Source organism: Hemiscyllium ocellatum, chromosome 27, assembly GCF_020745735.1.
Source record: "Hemiscyllium ocellatum isolate sHemOce1 chromosome 27, sHemOce1.pat.X.cur, whole genome shotgun sequence".
Taxonomy (NCBI): domain Eukaryota; kingdom Metazoa; phylum Chordata; class Chondrichthyes; order Orectolobiformes; family Hemiscylliidae; genus Hemiscyllium; species Hemiscyllium ocellatum.
The window spans coordinates 3,057,965-3,082,543 of NC_083427.1; the positions used below are offsets into that span (position 1 = coordinate 3,057,965).

Genomic DNA, 24,579 nt, shown 5'->3' on the forward strand with positions numbered 1-24,579 from the left:
GGGCTAACTTAAAGCTGCTTGCAATACTGTGTGACCAGAACCACACGGAGAACAGATCAGATGAAGAAAGCAGATTCCCTTCCGTAAGGGACAACAATGGACTAGGTTGCTTGGCAACATCACATTATATTTACTATCAAGAACATATTCATTTCCAGGGTTAATGGGTGGTTTGCTAAATTTACCTGTTGTAATAATGGCACAAGAGCGGGTGTCATTGAATCATTACTTGGATTTGAAACCAAGTAACATTGCCAGAATGTCGTCATGGCCACAGGTCCAAAAATGCTGACACCTGGTTGACTGCAGTGTTATGAAAAGGATAAGGATCTGCAATTATTTAATAATGAAGTTGATTTCCAGCTCAAATGGGATTAAGCTCCCAACTACTTTGAAAAACATTTCAATTCATATGCTGAGTGATGTAAGCTCTGATCTATTGTTCAATTCCTATCATAATAAATTACTTTCATCCAATCAACTCGTGGTAGTTTAGGTACCGTATGGGAAGTTATGGGAAGATCTGCAGGCAACGAATGCAGTTTGGAAAACTTAAAATGCCACTGATTCGAAATGTTGCTTCTTGCATGCCGGTATGCAATATCTCCTGAGGAAGACAGCGATAATGTGTCTGGGTATTTCATTGAGATAAGGGGACTGATGGATATTAGTCACTTCACAAATATTATGCTGAAGTCTGAGAACGATGTAACAAACTACCGTTGCATAGATATCTATGTGGGAACGAGGGTCTTGAAGTTACCAGTCAATGTGTTAACATTTTAAACATCGACTAAGACACAGATAAGATCACAGATCTGCCTCTAAGAGAAGTGTCTAAATTATGTCAGTGTGTTAGTATCTCCTTGAGCGGGAGTGAGGACAGGATTTTATATAATATGGCATGTAGGCTGTGGTGCATATCGAAACTGGTAGATATGACAGGGCAGGAATCACAAAGTTGTGGTTGCAAGGGGAACAGGAATAGGCGCTAACTATTCAAGGATGTGCTTCCTTACGAAAAATTATGCAGGTGGGCAGAGCGGGTGGGTTGCCTTATTAGTAAGAGAAGAAGTTAAGTCAATAGTAGGAAATTAAGTAGGGTCACATGGTGCAGAATCTGCTTGGGTAGAATTGAAGAACCACAAAGTTTAAAAAAAAAAATTCGAGTTATGCACAGGTCTTCAAACAGAAATCAGGAACTGGGGCTCCAGAAACAACAGGAGATAGACAAGATGTGCAGAAAAGGCAAATATTCAGTGATTATGAGGCGTTTCAATATGCAGTGGACCGCGAATATCAGGTTTCTCTTGGTTCTCAGGAAAAGTAATTTGTGGAATGTCCACTAGATGGCATTTTGGAGCAGCTTGTCATGGAGCCTATTCGGGAGCAGTCAGTACCGGATTTCATGTTGTGCAATGAGGCAGACTTGATAAGGAAGCTTATCAAGGTTAAAGAACCCTTAGGAGGCAGTGACCATAACGTTATTGAATTTACTTTACAATTTGAGGGGGTAGACATACGATCAGAGGTATTGGTATTATAGTGGAATGAAGGCAAGTACAGAGGCATGGCGGAGCAGCTGGATAGAATTGACTAGGAGACGAGCCTAACAGGAAAAATAGTGGAACAGCAAATGGTAGGAGTTTCTTGGAATAATGCAGGAGACACAGCAAAGATTCATCTCGAGGAAAATGAAGTGTGGCACAGGGAGGATGAGGCAACCATGGCTGACTATGGAGGGCAAGGCGAGCATAAATGCTGAAGAGGAAACACAAATGTTGTGAAGGACAGTGGGAAATCAATGAATTTTGAAGCTTACAAAGACCAAAAGGGGGTAACAAAAAAAGAAATACGGAGGGGAAATAATCCATATGCAGGTAAGATAGCCAGTAATAAAAATGAGAGCGTTAGACTTTTTTGGTTTATAAAGCGCAAAAGAGAGGCAAAAGTGGACATTGGACTGGAAAATGACACAAGAGATAGGCAATGGGGAACAAGGAAATGACTGACTAACCAAACAATTATTTCATATCCGTCTTCACGGTGGAAGATACAAGTGATATCCCAAACGATCAAGAGATTGCAGGGCAGAGCTGAGTATGGTGGCCATCACCAAGTATAAGGTGCTGAAAAACTGAATGGCCTGAAGGTGGATAACTCACCTGTACCAAATAGACTAAACCCTGAGTTCGAAGGGAAATAACTGAAGAGATAATAAAGGCGTTAGTGGTGATCTTTCAGAAATCTCTAGAATCAGGGAGGGCTCCAGAGGACTGGAAAATCACTAATGTGATATGCATATTTAAAAAGGGAGTAAGTCAAATGACGGAAAATTGTAGAATGATTTGCCTAACATCAGTTTTGGATAACATCCTCGAAACTGTTGTGAAGGATGAGATTTCTGAAAAGTTGGAATTGTACGGTAAAATCAAATAAAGTCTGCATTGTTTTATCAAGGAGAGCCAATTGATGTTATCTACCTGGATTTCAGGAAGTCTTTTGAAAAGTTGCTGGACAGGAAGATACTGAGTAAGGTTAAAGCCGATGGTATTATTGGCAAGGTGCTGGCGTTGATAGGAGCTTGCCTTCCTTGCAGGAACAGAGAGTTTGGATACAAGGATCTTTATCAGAATGACAACAGGTAAGAAATGCTGTTCCATAAGTGGTGTTCCACAAGGCTTGGTGTTGGTTCCACAACTTTTAATTCTATAAATTAACGATCCAGATGAAGGAACTGAGACCATTCTGGCTAAGTTCGAATACAGTCCAAAGATAGATAAAGGGACATGAGGCAGAAAGGCTGTGGAATTATTTTCACAGGTTAGGAGAGTTGACAAGAAAGTGGCAGACAGAATTCATCGTGGGAAAGTGTGAGGTCATCCACTTTGGTAAGAAGAATAGAGTAATGGACGACATTCCAAATGGGGAGAAAATTTAGAAGTCTGAAGTGCAAAAAGACTTGGTAGTTCTACTCCAGCATTTTCTCAGTGTAAACTTGCCAGCTGAATCTGTTCTTAGGAAGGCAACTGCGATAATGGCATTTATTTTCAAGGGAGTTTAATATAAAAGTAGTGATGTATTTCTGATCAGACCATATTTGGTCCCCATATCTCAGGAACAATGCATTGGACCTAGAGTGTGTTCAGAGGAGTTTCATGAGAATCGTCCCAGGAATGAAAAAGTTAACATATGAAGAACGTTTGAAGACTCTGAGACTATACTCGATGGAATTTAGAAGGATAAGGGGTGAATCTAACTGAAGAGTACACATTTTTGAATGGGAAGATGTTTCCATTGTTAGGAGAGACGAGGAGAAGAGGGCACACACTTAGAGCAAAGAGAATATATTTTAAAACGACATTAAGGGAAACATCTTCAGTCAGAGAGTGGTGAATCTATGGAATTCGCTGCCAAATACCTCTGTGGAGGCCAGGTCATTTAATATATTTCAGACAGAGACGGGTAACTTTTTGATGATCACGAAGATCAAGGGTAATGGGGTGAAAGTAGAAGAATGGGCTTGAGAAACTTATCAGCCATAGTTGAATGGCGGATCAGACTCGATGGGCTGAATGGCCTAATTTCTGCTCCGACTTCTTATTATCTTATGGAAAGTCTGTGTGGTTGTATTTATTAATGAGATATCTTCCCTAATGGAGGGATTGGAGAGTCAAGTCGTTTACAAAAACTTCCTGAGGGACAGATCAGTGAATACAGTTAGTAATAATTTCACTGAGCGAATAATACAGAATATAAGGCTCATGGTTTTGGGGAGAAGTTTGAAATCACAGCATGGAATATGAGGAGTAGACATTAAACAGAATATCTTGGAATTAAAAACTGATCCCAGTGATGGTAATCATGATCATTGTTTAAAAATAAAACCATATCTATTTATCCAAAGTCATTGAAGGAAGAAAAGTTACCATTTTCAGCTGGTCTCACAGTAATGTCATTGAACCCTAACCTTGGGAAATGCCTACCAAGTCACTTACTTCCGGGGATGTATGAAATGAATAAATGCGAGTGATGAAGTATTAAATAAAATCCCGTCATTTTACTTGTTTTCCACATCTTCTTCATAATTCTGTGGCTTATATTTTTGATTTACAAAATGCATTCTTTCGCAAGTCTGCAACGTGGACATCCACATCACTGGTCTGTCATTGTTCTCTTGAATTTCAGTTTCATCTTCAGCACTGTGATAGATTCCTGGAAAAGTTTCAAATTGTCCTTTCGCTTTCGACTTTTAAGTCATTGATGTGTTTAAAAAAAAAATTAGTGGTAGGATTATATAGATTCTCACAATTTTCACTGTATGGCTTCCTCAAAACCCAAATATTTTCTTTTCCACAGGCATGAGTAGACAAAACGGCATGGCATGTAATAAATCGTGGTAAATTTTCAAACAGCAGCACCTCAGGATTGCTGGGAGTTGTATTTTGTGATCTAAACCTCAGATGAAGGCAAAGTATTTGAGGACAGAACGTTGGCAGCTTATTGGTGAGGAAGGTTAGATTCAGAGAGCTGTGAACCAATCTGTCGTTCAGTAATTTAGAGTAGTAAAGAGGAAACCAGGTCATCTTCAGATAAAGTCATCATTTGTGAAACGGAAGTATTTCTTTGCAAACAAATTTGCATTTTAAGGTGCTTGCTGGATGGGTAGAAAAGGGATAAACAGTAAATTAAATATATTTGAATTTCCAAAGGCCATTTGATAACGATGCATAGAAGCGGCTAATGCACAAATTAAACGTACCTGCCTCAATAAACTTTGGTCAACATGCAAAAATAAGGGAATTAGAATTAGCACGGATTTTTATTAATTGTCACAAGTAATGAGCACAACTTATATTGATAATACAAATAATAGATCAATATTATTTGATATAAAATAATCAATAGTGTAAAGTTAAACTGGAATCTACACTGTGAGCAGAAGATTAGGATTTTGAAATTAGGAATAAACAGCTTATGTGGACGACAATCTAGCAGGGAATAACACGTGGTTTAAAAATAAGTTTAGTCACTTTAGAATGCAGCATACAACACATACATTCCCTTTATGACGTGTGATACTTCCATTGCTGGTTTTCCCGGAGTGGTAAAGCAGGAAGTTAACATCCAAGTGTATAAACCTATTTGGATATCAAAGCATGGATTTTCCTTTCAAAACATTAGAACAAAGTAGACCATCTGGCCTTGCCAGTCAGCTCCAACATGGTTGGATCTCTGCTCTACTTCTCTGCTTGGATCTGTCAGTACTCCATTTCCTTGTACATTAAATATCCAGATCAAACTTGAATAAATTTTAAGATCGAATTCTTCGTAACGCTTGGAGAAGAAAGTTCCATTCTCCAATGAATCTTGAAGAGAACAAAATTGTTCACATCCCTTAAAATGGAGACATCTTAACAATGGTCCCTGGTCCTCGAATTTTCACTACGAGGACTACGAGAATAATAAGTTCTTGCTGCAGCTGCACGAAATTTTGCTCAGACTATACCTCGAGTTGTGGATATACTTACAGCCACAGTATAAGTTTTCTATGCCTACATTCAATGCTGTATCAAGAAATTTACCAAGAATATTTCTGGGGCGATAGTTATTAACCTGAGATGAGCAGCTAAGCATATTTGGATGATGCCCTTTACAATTCAGAAAAATGGGGAAACACCTCATGAAAACACAGTACGCTTTGAAGGGACTTGACTGAAGACACACAAATAACTCACTTTGCATCACTAGGAAATCCAAATCAACTTCAGGGTAAGAGCTGATTATTTAGCATAGCAATGAGGTTTAATTTCGTCAGTCAGAGAATTGCGAAATTTGGAAATTATTCACTTCTAAATGCAACATCGTTGAGAATGTTCAGAGCTGATACTGACATATTTATCTTTTCTCTCAGTCAATCAAAGGTTTAAAACAAATGGGAAGTTCAGTAGAATGTGATATTCGTAAGTGAAACGCGAAATGGCCATGTGAGCTAGAGAGATCATATTTTATCTTCCCAATCCTATTTTTCAGTTTTGCTTTTAAAATAAGTTTAGGGCCATACAATACATAAAAACTACCAACATTCTCATTCAGTCTAAGGAGTTTATCAAGAAAGGAAGGGCAAACGCAGTTAAGTAAATGAGCTCACAAACTTTAGCAAACGCATGAGCTTGCTAAAATTTAGAGGGATGCGAAATGTAACATCTATGTGGAATATTTCAATGTTTCCATTCTACTTTTCCCCATTGGAAAACAGAAAGGTTAGGACATTTGTGATGGATGCCTTACAAGGTACTCATGGAAAAGGATACTTTCACTTCTAGGTCAAGCTCTGGGAGAAACCCCTAGCCTTGATGCAAACTGTGGCCGCTCTGTGGGCTGCCAGTCTCAGAACATATTCCTGGCCACGACATGAAACCAAACCTGAATCACAGACTCAAATGAAGCTAGCATGGACTCCAAGCTTTGAGCTGAAATTAGAGCGGGCATCCACACTGGAGACTACCAGCATCCAATGCAATCAGCGCGGACTCTCAACCTCGAGATTGATCCAGAGCAAATTCCTGTTCTCAAGACAAAGCCAGGGCAGAGAACCCACCTTGGATGAAGCCAGCGCATTTTCGAGAACCTCCAGGTGAAGGCTGGCATAGACTGGTGCGAGTTTCATGCCAAAATGGACTCGTCTACTCCGGCCTCTATTCTTGAAAGATTCGCAATTCTAAAATTTTAATTTCTTTATTCTGCTTGTTCAGGTCTAATATTTTATTCCACGAACATATTTTGAACTTAAGCTGGCATGAAGGTCTACAATGCCGGACATTTTATTTATTTTTTAATATGTTCCGCAGGATTTGTATCCAAATACTTTTGTACCTTCAATGGTACCATAATCAGCGATATTGTAATTTTTTAAACTATTCTCATGTGTGTACACGTGACAACATACCAAATGCCGCTATTGTACTCAAACACTGGCAAGTTCCGCCTATCAGTTATATTGTTTATTAATGAGTTGAATAGTTGATCAAAATGGACATTCAATGGCGCTCTTGACCTGTTCTCGGAACTTGGACTGCGTCAGAACTTAAATAAATGTGTTTGCTGCAACTTAAATTCACCAGGAACAATCCAACTTTTGAAAATATATATGAAGAACTGTACACAGAACCTGACGGGTTTGTTGCTGAAACATTGTAGTAGAAAAATATACAATATATGGCAACCACAGAAATATAAAGCTGCCAGATATGCTGAAGAGTAAAATTGTAGACAATTCAATTCTCCACCTCTGAGTGACTACGGTTTTCTCCCTTGCTTTGACCCAACAGAGTCTTGTGGACTCGACTTGCCACTAAAATATATCTAACCGTTTGAGCATTGATTAGCAAAATTAAAGTAAATGGGAACAATGGGTTGAAAACTGCATTGAACCAATCAAATCCTACCCACCCAGGTTCTGTGAAGTAGCTTGCATGACATAACAATACCAAGGTACATTGTCGATTATTACATCTGCTTCATATGCAAAATAGAAAGGATTTTTTTTATATAAACATAAGAGAATGCAAGTCGTTGCTACCACTACAAAAGCAGATCTCACATTGCAGTATTTCGTTTTCATCTCATGGCAACAAATGGCAACTAATCAATCAAAGGAGAAAGTGACAGTGAACCAGACAGAAGAGTCTATGGCTAACTGACTCAGGCCTAAGATAATGCAGCGCACAGAGGTTATGTCCAGGAATGACCTGGGAAGTAATAGTGACTGATCCGCAGTAGTATGACTTCACTGATAAGGACCAACAAATTGGACATGGCCATAAACACCAGATAGCGAGTGGTGCAAGAGCAGAGTCCAGACTTTCCCCAAGACAGGATCACTATCGCTACTATATTTACTGTAAGACAGGAACATGGAAATGAGCCTGGAAATTGTAGATGAAACATTTCAAGCTCTCTGAGTCAAGATAGTAGATACTTAAATTTAGCACAGAAATTAGAAAGAGTTAACTACTGTAATAATAATAAAACTACTGACCATTATTCTGCTCCAACACGAACACACTAACCTTCAATCTTATTAGAGAAAGAGCAGATATGGGCAACCTGCCACTCTGAGTAGTTAGGTTAGCAACTTGGATTTCTAATTCCCGTGACAGCTTTTAAATTACATGGAGAGCAATTTCAACATTGGCTGTGCTTGTTTCACAGTCCTCATTAAACATTGTGTCTGATGGGGCTAGCGAAAGAAGAATTGTAAAATGCCACGAAAATGCTTTTTTGAGACAATAACTCTTCACTCCAGACACAACAAGCAATTCCTGCTGTCCCAAATCACCATATATTGAAATCAAATAGTGGACATCATTTACACTCACCCCAACATCATGCCTTTTATCAGCTGATCTTTAAGCTCTCACAGCAGTTCTCCTGCTCCAATCCAGTCGAACATAACATTAGAATAGAAGAACTGGGATAAGGAGTAGGCCGTCTGGCCCTTCCTGCCTGCTCTGCCAGTCAAAACAATCTTGGATGATCTTTCCATGGACTCAGATTCACTTACCCACGCTCTCAACGTATCTCTTCATTCCTTTATTGTTAAAAAAAACTTAGTTTTAGAAGCGTTGACTGAATTAGTGTCAACAGCGTCATTGGGCAATGAATTCCATCGGTTAACAACCCTCTGGTGAAGACGTTCCTGCTCAATTCAATCCAAAATCTGCTCTCTCTAATCTTGAGGCTGTGCCCTCTTGTCCTAGCTTCAATGGCCAGTGGAAGCATCTTCTCTACTTCTATCTTATCTATTCCCTGAATAATTTATCTGTTTCTATAAAATCCCCCTCGCTCTTCTGAATTCCAATGAATGCAATCCCAGTCTACACAGACCGTCCGCATAAGCCACACCCTCCATCTCCGGAATCAACCCAGTGAACCACCTCTGCACCCCCACGAGTGCAATACATCCTTTCGTATAGGTGTGTTACTTGGTGTAGAATTCCTAACCTCTGACGTGGTTTTGTTTGGCCCCGTTCTGATGCATGTTATAGCCAAAGGTGTTAATGACCATAATTCTCCGCTTTATGAGCAAGAAGTGAAATATCATTACATTTTTTTTTACATTTGCTATCAAATAAATTTACTGCAAAATTATTCCACATTGAATCCTCGGAGATAAGAATAAAATTGTGATAGTACGATGGAATGAAGACATGTGTAACCGGAAATAAAATGATTGAAATGAATGGGCTAGTCTACTCCACACAGGCCAATACCTTACTGAGAGGTGAGTTTGCAATGCCTCATGCCTCAAATTTGAGCGAATAAGACATTCCTTGTATTGTTGGAAGGAGCTCATAGGAAAAGAGCAAAATTTGGACTAGGCATTTACAGTCACAGGAAGGAGCTACTTCACATGGTTACTGTTGATTTACATTCAACACATTTGTACAATGACAGATACCTGATCAACAGATGATGATAGTGATCAGAGGACTCAGTCAGTTACTTTAACATAGGGCGAACAAGGCTGTGCAGGAATACTGATAGAGATCGTGGGCATAAAAAGTTGCACTGAAAGAGTCCTTGGTGATTTGTTGCAGTATATCCTTAAGTAGTACAGAATGCTGCTAGCACTGTGAAATGGTGGTGGAGAGACTAAACATTTAAGATTCCGGATGAGCTGATGAATCAAACTCTTTGTTTTTTACCTGAGATGACGGGTGCATTTATATTGCATGTGAGTGAAATTCGAGATCAGCTCATCTCTCTTGCCTTGTCAGTGGTAAGTAGTGGGCAGTATTCGAACAGTTGAATGCCACAGAATTGTCACCCTACAGCTCGCTCTTGTAGCAACAGCTTCTGGTAAATAAGTCCCTTTCTAACATTTGTAGTTGGGGATTCCGTGTTGCAAAGGTTATTGAAAGACAAGAGATAATAGTTGCATAATCATCGCTGCTGGTGCACATTGCTTGGCCCCTTTCCATCACAAATGTCAGGTCAACACTCCCGCCACCATCCTCGCCTTGACCCCGCACAAACCACACTCTCATTCTCCACGGATTCCGTAAAATTCTTCCGTGAAAGTTAACACGAGGAATGTATACAGGCTGGGTTCGGGACTGTCAGTTCAGTTTTATTATGAACTACACCGGCCTCTTCCACTCCGAAAGTTCAATTCTTCAATGGTTAATGCAATTGCCAATACATATTCAAAGCCACCAGTTGTTTTTGCTTCAGTTAATAATCCACTTTTACAGTGACAGATACTCCCAGTGATACATGGTCACCGGATGAAATGGTTTCAACCAGCAAGTAACCAGTGCTCAGTTTAACGGCAAGCACGGACATAGCTTTAAATTGAGGGGTGAGAAATATAGAACAGACATTCGATGTAGATTCTTTACTCCGAGTGGCAGGGGCATGGAACGTACTTCCTGAAACAATAGTAGACTAGCCAAATTTAAGGGCTTTTAAATGGTCATTGGGTAAACATATGCATGAAAACTGAATAGTGTAGGGTAGATGAGCTTCAGATTGGTTGCACAGGTCGACGTAACTTCGAGGCCTGAATGCCCAGTGCTGTGCTATAATGTTCAATGTTCTATGTCATGCAGCACGGACAAGGCAATGAGGTCGGGATTTGACTCTATTCGATATCGTACAATTTCTGCAATTTTCCAATGAATATTTACTCTGGTCAATGCATTGTCAATGGTGAAACGGTTTCCAAGCAAGTTAGTGATTGCTATTTACCATAATAGGACGATCAAATCCCACCTGCTAGGACATTACATTAGAAATTTGCCTTCGTGAAAGTCCTATTGAGCAACATATGGTTTTGCATTAAATCGACATGCCTGATTATTCTATTATTTTAAATTCATAAAGGGGGGTTTATTTTCAAAGAAGAATATGAAATATAAGCACAGGGATATTTATGAACAGAATTTTAGAAATTGCAATATAATCTATGACAGTTAATAATGATTCAGCGTGCAGTATTTGCAATTGCAGGAAAAAACAAATTTACAGATTTTGAATAATGATAGAAACTTACCAGGAAGACCACTGACTGAAAGCACCGTGTAGTATATCTTTGCAATTCTATAATACCAACATTTTCTCTGTGAAATGATTCATCCTTTTTGTTAACAGGTAATCACTGTGATTAAGTACTTGTAAAAATACATTCCCAGAGCTGCTATACTGATCCCCACTGTGAGATCCATGGGGACACCGAGATTACAAGATCATTTGCGTTGTTTTTCTTCCTTGAATTTGGACAGATTATAACACCTATGTTAAATCATTCTTCCATGAAAACTCATTTAGTGCTGAGTTTAAATTCAAAATGCTGAAGAAACTGGCTTCTAAAAATCACTTCACCTTAAGTATTGCATTGCTCAAACGCCAAGCCATTTACGTTAATATATTGCATCGAATCAAGAAAGTATTTCAAATTAATGCAGTCTTTTAAGTAAATTTTCATGTATTTGAATAAGGAAACAATGGCAAATCACTCGGTTCCGCTAGGTTGCTGTGTAATTCAGTAACTTGTGGCTGGTCTGACAACTCTATATTCCTGCCATTCACGATAATTCCTCATCTCCTTACCTCTGCGTTCAAAGTACTCGAAGACTGCAATCCGCCGCCTTTTAAAGCATAAACTGTTCCAAATGAAGAAGACAATATTGAAAGAAGAACCGGTAATAGACATAGATAGATCACGAGACAGGCCAAACCTTTGCAAAACGGAGTTTGAAGAGGGAAACGTGAAATTATCTAATTTGTCAGGAAGAATAAAAGGAAGCATTACATTCCATGTGTTAAGTTTTTCAACTTCTCTGAAAAACAGAGAAATGTGTGAGTCCTAGCGCACGAATCAGAGCTTATGCCCGTAAATGAAATTTAGGAACGTTCATAAAATTTGAACATTCACTGCAAGGCCTGTCGTTTCCAAAACAAGAGAAATTGTGGTTCAGTAATAAAGGCACGAGTGAGACAACACCTGGATACTATAAAACCGACCTTTCAGAGACACTTCAGAGAAGGTTTAATCAATGAATAAATGGAATAGATCAATTGCCTTATGAGGGCCGCTTGGACAGGCTCGACCTGAACTTTAGAAAGGTAAGAGGTGAATTGATCTGAAATACAACATCATAAATTGTTGCTATAGATTAGTTGAGAAAATTGTGCTTACATTTCTGGGAGGACATTGAATGCGGGGTCACTTTTAAAAATACAAATGAAGACGTTTATTTCAGCATTATCTTCATCATTTGGAGCAGTTTATTCCTTAGAAGACAACGGTAACACATTGGAGTATTTTAAACACTGATGATATAGATTGATGCTTCAGAAACAAGGAGGGCGGGACACGGCTGACAGCTCAATGTTCCAGGGAATATGTTCTGATGGAAGGATGGAAGGGGACGCAAGAAATGAAGGATGGCATTTTTGATTAGGGAAATATAACAGTGATACTTAGAGAGGATATTTCTGTTGGCATGTCCAGTGAAACTATATGGATAGTGCTGAGAAATAAGAAGGGTTTGATCTCGTTGGTGGGATTGTATCACAAGAATCCCAATAGTCAGTGGGAAATTGTGGAGCACGCATAGCTGTAGGAATGAAAGATTGGAAGAGTTGGAGATTTTATCTTTCCAAATGTAGACTGGGACTGATACGGCGTTAAGGGTGTGAACGGAAGAAATTTAGTAATGGTATTGAGAAAAATCTTCTTAATCATGTTATGGGCCAGACTAGACCCCCTCAAAATATTTTAAGAAGATAGTCTAGATTCTCACATTTTCTTACGTCTAAAGGTAAATGCGAAGTGCTTGTTCCAGATTAGTGTGACTGGTCAAACTACGTGACGTTAACCAAAACGCAATTTAGTTACAACACAATTAACGAAAAAGGAATTTAGAATAACTTAACTCCATTGAAAAAGCAGCAGAATAACAGATGCAGTAACTTTTATTAATTAGTAGTCCCAGTACAGTAATATTCCATAAACTCATTGTAATTTTCTCTTCGTTGATGGCAGAGGAAACTCCACAATAGCCTTCATTTTCACATCCCGTGTGTGCCATGACAATCAATATGGCCCAGGGATGTGAGGCTTTTGCGAAACTGGCTCTGAGCCAGTTGATCACCAAACTTGCCTCCCGAACTCGATCAAATAACTCTGACAGATGCTACAACCGTTCGTTCCATGTCTGACTGAAGCTCGCCAAGTCATCAATGTACACCACTTAATTCAATAATCCAGAAATGAAGTTATTGGCTAGTCTTTAAAAGGTGGTTGAATTAAAATCAATTGCTCCCAACGTGATCTTCTCTACATTGTGGAAATCAAATGTAAACTTAGGGAACAATCAGAACAATCATCACAGTCAGAACCACGGGGCTGACAAGACCTCCCAGTCACCAGCCATTTCAAATCCCCTTCCACTCCCATTCCGACATGGACCACAGCACAAGTTAGAGGAAAAGCACGTCATCTAACGCCTGGACAGCCTACAGCCAGAGGGATTCAACATTGAGTTCTCCAATTTCAAATAAGCTATCTTCCCATTTCCCCGACTTCCTTTCCAGTCCCACACTCTCCCTTCTACTCCTCCCTGCCACCAACTGGAGTCATTCTTCCCACTGACCAACCAGGGTCGTACACTGGACCTGCCTTCACCTATCCCCTCTTCACTACCCTGCCCCTGCCATCCCCTTTATCTGCAGCTGCCCCTACACCCACCAACACTGGTGAAGAAGGGTTACACCAAACGTTGACTTCTCCACCTTCTGATGCTGCCTGGCTTGCTGTGTTCTTTAAGCCTCCTGCCTGTCTACTTAAAATTCGGATAGGACATTCAATGCCACGAAAGTAGAAATTGTTTTTGTTCTTTCGGATAAAAGTGCTTGCCTGTATCCTCTGAGTTGGTTCAACTTCAAAATATAAGTTTCTTGTTCTAATCCTCAAGTCGTGGAATAGGGCATGAAGCAGACTTTGTGATAGGGACCAAAATTTTGGATGCCAACGGGTTTTGATACAAGTACAGTAGTGGGCTCCATTCACTGAAACCCAGTTCTATGATGTCGTCTTTGAATATGCATTCAATCTCTGTTCGGACCTTTGCGAATATTAGAGAGTTTCTATAAGAACATTCCTTAATGGAAAAACATTTCCTATGTTTATGTCATGTGGAATTCTATTATCGCTACCCACCTATCTCCCTGTGTGATTGTAATAACTCTTCCAGGTTATTTCTGTTTACTTCTGGTGGTAACTCAATAATTTATTCCTACGCTTGCGAACTTCGTCATTGTCCAACTTTATTTGAGGAATGTCCAATTCTGGATGCTCTGAAGTTTTTTTTAAACTCTGTGTTGTAACTAATAATACATTTTATTTTTGCTCTCCTTCCCTACCATTACTTTTGAGCATATTCACACGGAGTCAAGAGTGTAGTGCTGGAAAAGCACAGCAGGTCCAGCAGCATCCAAGACAAGGGAGAATCGATTCTTCTGCTCCTCAGATGCTGTCTGACTTGCCTTGCTTTTCCAGCACCATATTCTCGACTCTGACCTCCAGCATCTGCAGTCCTCACTTTCTCCTAGCATATTCACACAGTGTCCTTTGTGAGATCGCTTTCCATCTGGCGTTTGCATCAAACAATTCTCTACTAGCAAATTTGTAAACCTTTAATTACTTGTCAGGTTCCTGTATCATCTCATGGTGTGCTACTTTTAAATGCTGTCCAGCTATTTCATCCATTCTATTTAATCAGTCCGTAAAATTTGACATATAGTCCAAATAGGTGCTCTATGAAGTCTGACTTCACAATTTCTCCTTAATCAATTTCAGTTGTCATCTCACCTCATGTCCAAAAGCTAATTCAAATGGACCACAATTGGTAGATTCATTGGTGTGTCCCTAATTGCAGAAAGTATGAATAGAATTCCTTGATGCCAATCCTCAGCATCGTCTTGTCTATAGTTCCTTAACATGATATCTAATTTTGGTGCCCCCATTCTGATGGTCCTTACGATTCTGGATGGTACGCAATGAAGAATCATAGAATCCACAGGCCATTCGACCCAGCATATCCACAGCGAATATCCGAAAAGCATCCTACCCAGTCTCACATCCCTACCCTATAATCCTGCATTCCTCAGCGAAAGTACACATCATTGGACACGATGGGCAATTTAGCAAGGCCAATACACCGAACCTGCACATTCTTTAGGACCGTGGGAGGAAACTGGAACATCCGGAGAAAACTCACTCAAACACAGAGAGAAGGTGTAAACTCCATATAAACATTCATCTGAGGATGGAATTGAAACTAAGTCGATGACGTTATAAGACAACCGTGCTAACAACTGAGCCGCTGTGCCTCCCCTTTTGGGATTTGAATCATTTTATTCCTCAGCTATCCATAAATTCCTTGAATACTTTTGATGGAAAAATTGACCCTTGATATAATTGCATCTGTGTGGGTCATTCGCATCTCGAGAAAAATTTGATTAACTTTCCCAAAATCAAATATATGTTTACGCATTCCATATCAATAAAATGCTTTTGTGTATTGACTTATGTTTCCCTTACTCCAAAATGACCTCCTGTTGTTATTTCATGTGATATCCGTAACACCTATTTTCCATAACCCACTGTTAAAATTACTTGTTTAACTTCTACCGATTTCTCGTCCGTCTGAATATGTGATGGACACGATTTCCTCATTAATACGTCGTTTTAAGATGGCAGCATTTTGAGATTCACTCAGATTGGTCTTCATTGTGTGCTTCTTGATACAACTCCTTCAGTTCTTTTCATCTTTCCTTTGTGAGTCAGCTAGTTTCTCTGAACTAAAAATATCCACTTTAACACCCATATGTTCTTACTCCTCTTCAATCATTTGATCAGATAAGGCCTGTGATAATTGCACTTCAACTTTTCTTCATTCTTTGACTTCTCCTCCGGCTTCAGCCTGAGGCTTTGTCGCCTTGTTATGACACACTCAGGAAACATCTGAGGTTATAGTTTCTGTCATATCTACGTTACCTGATTTTCCACTGGGTTTTTCAACCAAAGAAAGCAGCATGCCCATCTGTGATCCAGCTACATTGTTATCAAGGACAAACTGTATTCCTGGAATTGAAAGTTCCTCTAATACTCCTACGACCACTTCTCAACTTTTCATCGAATACTCCAATCTCATATTTTATGGTGGAGTTCTTCATGTCTCACTATGAATTCCACACATAACAACATTTTCTGGCACTACTTCTTCTGAATGACATATCTTGACATCTCTCGACATCAACGATTGACATGCTCCACTATCTCATAGAATTGCAATTTCTTTACTTCCTCCACCTGGCAGATCCGAGTCATCCTTACACCCGCAAATGAATGTTTAAAGAAGATCTGGCATTTCCGTCTCCACCAACCACTGACCAGGCTGTACATTCTTGCACAGCGTTTTAGCTTCCACTATCCTTAACTTTATCACTTCAACAAAATTCACTGGTTTATCCTGCTACCTCACACCCATATTCTCAGTGTTGTGATTTTAAACCATCATTGTGAAGATTTCGTGAGGTCCACTTTTTTGCAATGAAAAGACCAGAGTTTTTTTTTACTTCTTTTTCCTCCTCATGGATTTCCTGTTTGCCCCGTGATAAATTATCCGTACTATCTTCAATGAGATCTCCTTTTCCCTTAGGACCGGAGAATTTCCACTTTCACCTATTTCTAATATTCACGAATTGAAATTGATTCCTGAAGCCAAACTATGAAATATCAACCAATTCGTAACCATAGACCATTTAGGCAGCTAATCTTGCAATCGTAACTCTCTGCTCTTCACAAAAGTTTTCATTACTTCAGGAAGTGAATTTTTGAAGTTCCAAAATAGTCTACTTTCTAAAAGTGTCATATTTTTGAAGTATTTTCAATGCCTAAAATGACTATAAAAATTATTTTGCTTATCCTTTCAGATTCAATGTACGTTTGATCAGAGTCCCTCCTTATATTCTGTACAGTTGTCTCTTGGCTCCTGGCACAAGCTCAAGTGCACTTCGATGGCATTTGTTACCTCATTATACTCCACAGTTACCTCTGCTGTTCGTGATGCAAGTACCTCACGATTTCTAACTACCAACTTTCTTTGTGTCAACTATACCCCATGGTCACTTTCTTTGTTTGGCCACTTTCTAAAAAAAAATTAAAAACAAGGCTGCTAAATGCTTATTGTCGAATCTAGGCAATGATTATACATATTTATATTATACACACCAATTATATATCCAAGAAAAATATTAGCACATAGAACATAGAAAAATACAGTGCAGTATAGGCTCTTTGGCCTTCGATGTTGCGCCGACCCAAGCCCACCTAACCTACACTTGCCCACAATCCTCCATATGCCTATCCAATGCCCGTTTAAATGCCCATAAAGAGGGAGAGTCCATCACTGCTACTGGCAGGGCACTCCATGAACTTACGACTCGCTGAGTAAAGAATCTACCCCTAACATCTGTCCTATACCTACCTACCCTTAATTTAAAGCTATGCCCTCTCGTAATAGCTGACTCCATACCTGGAAAAAGGTTTTCATTGTCAACCTTATCTAAACCCCTAATCATCGTATACACCTCTATCAAGTCACCACTAAACTTTCTTTTCTCCAATGAAAACAGCCCCAAATGCCTCAGCCTTTCCTCATATGATCTTTCTACCATACCAGGCAACATCCTGGTAAACCTCCTCTGCACCCGTTCCAGTGCCTCCACATCCTTCCTATAGTATGGCGACCAAAACTGCACGCAATATTCCAGATGCGGCCGCACCAGAGACTTATACAACTGCAACATGACCTCAGGACTCCGGAACTCAATTCCTCTACCAATAAAAGCCAGTACGCCATATACCTTCTTCACAGCACTATTTACCTGGGTGGCAACTTTCAGAGATCTGTGTACATGGACACCAATATCCCTCTGCTCATCACACCACCAAGTATCCGACCATTAACCCAGTACCCCATCTTCTTGTCACTGTTACCAAAGTGAATCCCTTCACACTTAGCTACATTGAACTCCATTTCCCACATTTCTACCCAGCTCTACAGCTTATCTATATCCCGCGGTAACCTGCCACATCCTTCCTCACTATCAACAACTCCACCAACTTTCGTATCATCTGCAAACTTGCTCACCCAAACTTCTAGCCCCTCCTCCAGGTCATTTATAAAAATGAGAAACAGCAATGGTCCCAAAACAGATCCTTGTAGAACACCGCTTATAACTGCACTCCAAGATGAACCTTTACCATCAACTACTACCCTCTGTCTTCTTCCAGCCAGCCAATTCCTAATCCAAACCTCCAACTCACCCTCAATGCCATACCTCCGTATTGTTTGCAGTAGCCTACCATGGGGAACCTTATCAAATGCTTTATTAAAATTCACATATACCACATCTACCGCTTTACCCTCGTGCACCTCCTTAGTCACCTTCTCAAAGAATTCAATAAGGTTTGTGAGACACGACCTGCCCTTCACAAAACCATGCTGACTATCCTTGATCACATTATTCCTATCCAGACGTTCATAAATCCTATCCCTTACAATTCTCTCTAAGACTTTGCCCACAACAGAAGTGAGACTCACCGGCCTATGATTACTGGGGTTATCTCTACTCCCCTTCTTGAACAAGGGAACCACATTTGCTATCCTCCAGTCTTCTGGCACTATTCCTGTAGACAACGAGGACATAAAAATCAAGGCCAATGGCTCTGCAATCTCCTCCCTTGTTTCCAAGAGAATCCTAGGATAAATGCCATCAGGCCCCGGGGACTTATCAATTTTCACCCTTTACAGAATTTCCAACACCTCTTCCATAAATACCTCAAAGCCATCCATTCTAATTAATTGTGACTCAATATTCACATCGGCAACAATGTCCTGTTCCTGAGTGAATACTGACGAAAAGTATTTATTGATGTTTCTCCAATCTCTTCAGCCTCCACGCACAACTTCCCACTACTATCCTTGACTGGACCTATTCCTACCCGAGTCATTATTTTATTCCTGTTTGAACGAGTGGCATAGCCAGGAAAGGGATTGACGATCTGTAAAGTGACTACAGACAGCTAGATTGAAATCTGAAGAGCAGGACGAATAGAGAAGTGTTCTCAGGTTTGCTTCCGCTGCCACGGGATAGTGAGGTGAGAAACAGTCAGCGACTGCAGCTGAATACGTGGCTGGACGGTTGCTACAGGAAAGAGGGCTTCAGATGCAGTACTGCGACCCTTAGGACTCATAACAGCACACAAGCCAACTTCCACACTCAGACAACAACTCACTAGAACAAAGGACCCAATAGCCAGCACGAGCCAAACTAACGTAGTTTACAAAATACCATGCAAGGACTGCACAAAACACTATATAGGACAAACAGGAAGACAGCTAACAATCCGCATCCATGAACATCAGCTAGCCACAAAACGACACGACCAGCTATCCCTAGTAGCCATACACTCAGACAAGCAGGAACATGAATTTGACTGGGAAAACACTACCATCATAGGACAAGCCAAACAGAGAACAGCCAGGGAATTCCTAGAGGCATGGCATTCATCCACAAACTCCATTAACAGACACATAGACCTGGACCCCATATACAAACCACTACAGCTGAAACTGACACCCGGAAACGGCAAGAACATCCATCAACAGACACATCGACCTGGACCCCACATACAAACTACTACAGCTGAAACTGACACCCGGAAGCGGCAAGAACAAACCACTATAAATACCGGAAGAAACATCAAAGCAGCGCTTCACAGGAGGCTCCAATAGCACTGATGATGTTCCCTAGCCAGGGAACGAAACGTTTGCAGCAAAAACTTCCAGCTCGGCGAACAGAACCACAACAACGGACACCCGAGCTACAAATCTTCAACCAGACTTTAAGTAGAACGTGGGGGAAACAAGATGGGGTGTTGCATTACTAATCAAAGAGTGCATCATTGATACAGAAATGATGGTTGTCCAGGAAGATTAGTCTACTGAGTAAGTATGGGTGGAAGTTAGGAACAGCAATGGAGCAGTAACCTCATTGGGTATTTTCTGCAGACACCCCTGATAGCAGTTGGAAAATCGAAGAACTCATAAGGCGGCTGATTTTGTAGAAGGGCAGACGTAGCAGGGTTATTGTTATGGGTGACTTCAATTTTTCCAATATTGATTAGAGGCTCTTTAGTGCAGATGGTTTGGATGGAGCCGTTTTTGTCAGGTGTGTGCAGGAGAGTTTCCTTAATCAGTATGTAGACAGGCCGACGGGAGGAGATTATTTTGGATAAAAGCAAATTACTGCGGATGCTGGAATCTGAAACAAAAAGAGAAAATGCTGGAATATCTCAGCAGGTCTGGCACCATCTGTAAGGAGAGAAAAGAGCTGACGTTTCGAGTCCAACTGACCCTTTATCAAAGCTAATTTTGGATTTGGTGCTCAGCAATGAGCTAGATAGGTGTCAGATCTCGCGGTGGGAGAACATTTTCGTGACAGGGACCACAGCTGCCTCACATTTGCCATGGAGAGGGAAAGGAGCAGTTACCATTGGAGTACCTTTAATTGGGGATAAGGAAATTATGACGCTATTAGACAGGAGTTGGGAAGTACAGATTGGGAGCAATTGTTCCGCAGAAAGGGCACAGCAGACATGTGGAGACCGTTTAAGGAGTAGTTGTTGCGAGAGACGCATAAATTTGTTCTTCGAAGACAGGCAAGAAGGGGTAAGATTAAGGAGCCTTGGATGACGAGAACAAGGGAGCTTCTCGTCAAAAGGAAGAAGGCAGCTTACGTGAGGTGGAGGAACCAAGGGTCTAGCACAGCTTCAGAGGAGGATGGCAGGCTTGCTAGGAAGGAGCTCAAAAATGAATTGAGGAGACCCAGGAGGGGCCACTAAAAAGGTTGGCAGGAAGGATTAGGGAGAAACCACAGGCATTTTATTAAGACGTGAGGAATAAGATAATGATCAGGGAGAAGGTAGGACAGATCAGAAGAAATGAAAGGAACGTGTGCCTGGAATCTGAGCAGGTAATGGAAGCCATAAATGGGTTCTTTTTTGCTTCAGTTTTCACGAAGGATAGGGACGTTGTTGTGAAAGAGAACTTTGAGGAACAGAGAAACAGACTTGAAGAGATCGAGACTGAGGAAGTTGATTTGCTTGAAAATTTGGCAAACATTCGGATTGGTAAGGCGCCAGGGCCAGAGCAGATTTATCCTAGGTTGTACTGGGAAGCGAGATAGGAGGTTGCTAAGCTGCTAGCGAAGACCTTTGCTTCCTCACTCTCCATAGGAGTGGTACCGGAGGGTTGGAGAGAGGTGAATAATGTTCCCCTTTTCAAGAAAGGTGAATAGGGAAATCCCTGGCAATTACAGATCAATCAGTAATACGTCTGTGGTCAGCAATGTTTTGGAAAGAATTCTGAGGACTAGGATTTATTACTACTTGGAAACGCATAGAATGATTAAAGGCAGTCAGCATGGCTTTGTGAGAAGCAGGGCATGCCTGACAAATCTTATTGAGTTCTTTGAGGAGGTGATGAGCCAGGTTGATGAAAGTCAGGTAGTGGGTTTACTGCACATAGACTTCAGCAAGGCATTTGATAAGGTTCCCCACGGCAGGCTCATTCAGTAAGTCAGGAGGTATGGGACAAAGGGAGATTTGGCTGTCTGGATTCAGAATTGGGTGGCTGACAGAAGGCAGGATGGATGTAGATGTTAAGTATTCTGTTTGGAGGTCAGTGGTGAGTGGTGTTCCGTCGGGCTCTGTTCTTGGGCCTCTGTCTTTGTGGTTTACATAAATGACTTGGATGAAGAGGTTGAGGGGTGGGTTAATAAGTTTGCCGATGACACAAGGTTGGAGGTGCTGTTGGTAGTATTGAGGGCTATTGCAGGCTGCAGTATGACATTGACAGTATGCAGAGATGGGCTGAGAAATAGCAAATGGAGTTCAACCTGGATAAATGCGAATTGATGCATTTTGGAAGATCAAACTTAAATGCTGAAAGCAGGATTAAAAACAGGATTCTTGGCAGTGTGGAGGAACAGCGGGATCTTGGTGTTCAAGTATGTACATCTTTCAAAGTTGCCATTCAAATGGACAAGGTTGTTAAGAAAGCCTATGATGTTTTGGTTTTCATTAACAAGGGCATGGAGTTTAAGAGCTGCGAGGTTTTGTTGCAACTTTAAAAAACTCTGGTGACACCACATTTGGAATATCTTGTCCAGTTCTGGTCGCCCTATTACAGGAAACATGTGGAGGCTTCGGAGAGGGTGCAAAGATGTTTGCCAGGCTGCTATCCAGACTGGAAGGCTTGTCTTACGAGTAGGGATGAACTGAGCTCAGACTTATCTCTCTGAAGAGAAAGAGGAAGATCGAGGTGAGCAAGGTAATGAGAGGCATGGATAGAGTCGATAACCAGATACTTTTCCCCAGGGCAGGATTGACTGCCACGAGAAGTCACAGTTTTTAGGTGCTAGGAGGAAGGTATAGAGGAGACGTCAGAGGTAGGTTCTTTATGCAGACAGTTGTGAGCGCATGGAATGCCTTGCCAATGGAAGTGGTGGAAGAAGAGTCATTAGGGACATTTAAGCGACTGCTATACATGCACATGGACAGCAGTGAATTGAGGGGAGCATAGGTTAGCTTATTTTATATACATTAGGATTAATTCTCAACACAACATCGGCGACTGAAGGGCCTTTACTGTGCTGTACATTTCTACGTTCTATATTTAAACATATTACCCACTCAGTGTTTGACTATGATGGATTTATTCATCTTTTCTATCCTTCTTGCTAACCCTACCTCCCACCTTTTACCTTCACCTCCGTCCTTTTAAGTCCATTCTGCCCTCTAAATACCAAATTCTAAACATCTAACTCTCTCTCTTTCTGCTTTTCTTCTCTCTATTTCACTCTTTCATCTCCTTGGGTCTTCTGATATTCTATTCCCTTTGCTTTCCATCGTAATTCAGCAGCTTCATTTCCTTTCCTCTTTCTTTTTGCCTCTCATCAAGCTGATTCATTTGCAATTGAATTTTAGCCGTTTCCAAACGTTCCGATGGAATTTCTGGCAATTGCTAGATTTTTGTCCTACTTCCTCGCAGACAAAGGCAAACACATCTCTTGTTTGTTGGATAATTCCGAAATCTTTGCCTTGCTGACGTATTTTGAAACTCAAAGTTGAATTCTTCCACCAATTGAAAGACTTGGTGACTGAAAGAGCCATTCGTGGATGAGGCACAGCCTTTTTAAACTAATCAATTTCAACACCCGAAACAAAAGACAGTAATAATTGCTACTCGCAGCATTTGAGTTCAAACCTCCTAACTTCAACCTGGAATTATGAATTTTGATACCAAGATCCAGAATAGTGTCCTTCTCAATTGTCGACGATTTCAGTTGATGTATGTTGAATTTCATGGAGAAATACCGCACAGGTGTTTTAATCCTGCCGCCGTCTTGCTGTAAGAGTAAAGCACCGAAACCCAAATGATTTGCATCGAAAGCCAATTTGATTGGCTTTGCATAATTAGGTGTAGCAAATAGTGGATAATGGTTAACACAGCTTTCAGACTATCAAATACATTCTGACAGTCTGCTGCCAACTGGAAATTTCCATATTTCTTCAGTTATTCAGTGAGTGGAGTAGCCACACTACTAAACTTTGGTACAAATTTCCATAAAATCCGTCCAATCCCAGGAATCGTTGTAATACTCTTTTTGTCAATTATATGGGAAATTCCCCAATAGTCTTTGTTTTTGTATCCTGCGTGGGCGTTTGTCCATGTCCAATGACATTTTTTAAATTAGCCTATGAAAACACCTCGTGTATATCCCCTGGAGTCCAGGGGACTTATCTATCTTCATTTTTTTTTAAAATTTCCAGCGCATCCTTCTTCTCAACATCAATCTGTTTGAGCTGCGCAGACTGTTTCACACTGTCCTCACAAACGACAAGGTCCTTTTCACGAGTGAATACTGATGCAAAGTATTCATTAAGGACCTCACCTACCTACGCCGACTCCAGGCACAAGTTCCTTCCACTATTCCTGATCGGCCTGACTCTCACTCCTCTTATTCCTCGCATAAGCATAGAAGCTGTGGGATTTTCCTTGATGTTACCGCCAAGGCTTTTTCATGCCCCATTCCTAACTCACTCTTTAAATCCTTCTTAGCTAATCTGTAACTCTCCATTCCCTCATCGGAACCATCTTGTCTCAACTTCACATAAGTCTTGTCTTCTGCTTAACAAGCGATACAATTTCTTTAGTAAACAACGGTTACCTTACCTTATCTCTTCCTCCCTACCTGACCAGGACATACCTATCAAGGACACGCAATGTCTGTTTCTTAAATCAGCTCCACACTTCGATTGTCCCCATTTTGGTAGCCCATTCTATGCCTCCTAAATCTTGCCTAATCGTATTATAATTGCCTTTCCTCCAGCTGTAACTCGAGCCCTGTGGCATGTACCTGTCCCTTTCCATCGCT

At 40.7% G+C, this 24,579-nt stretch overlaps 1 pseudogene; it reads left to right on the forward strand.

Annotated features, from left to right (window-relative positions):
- LOC132828625 (Ig heavy chain C region, membrane-bound form-like) overlaps nt 1-24,579 on the forward strand; it is a 136,250-nt pseudogene that overhangs the window by 100,948 nt on the left and 10,723 nt on the right.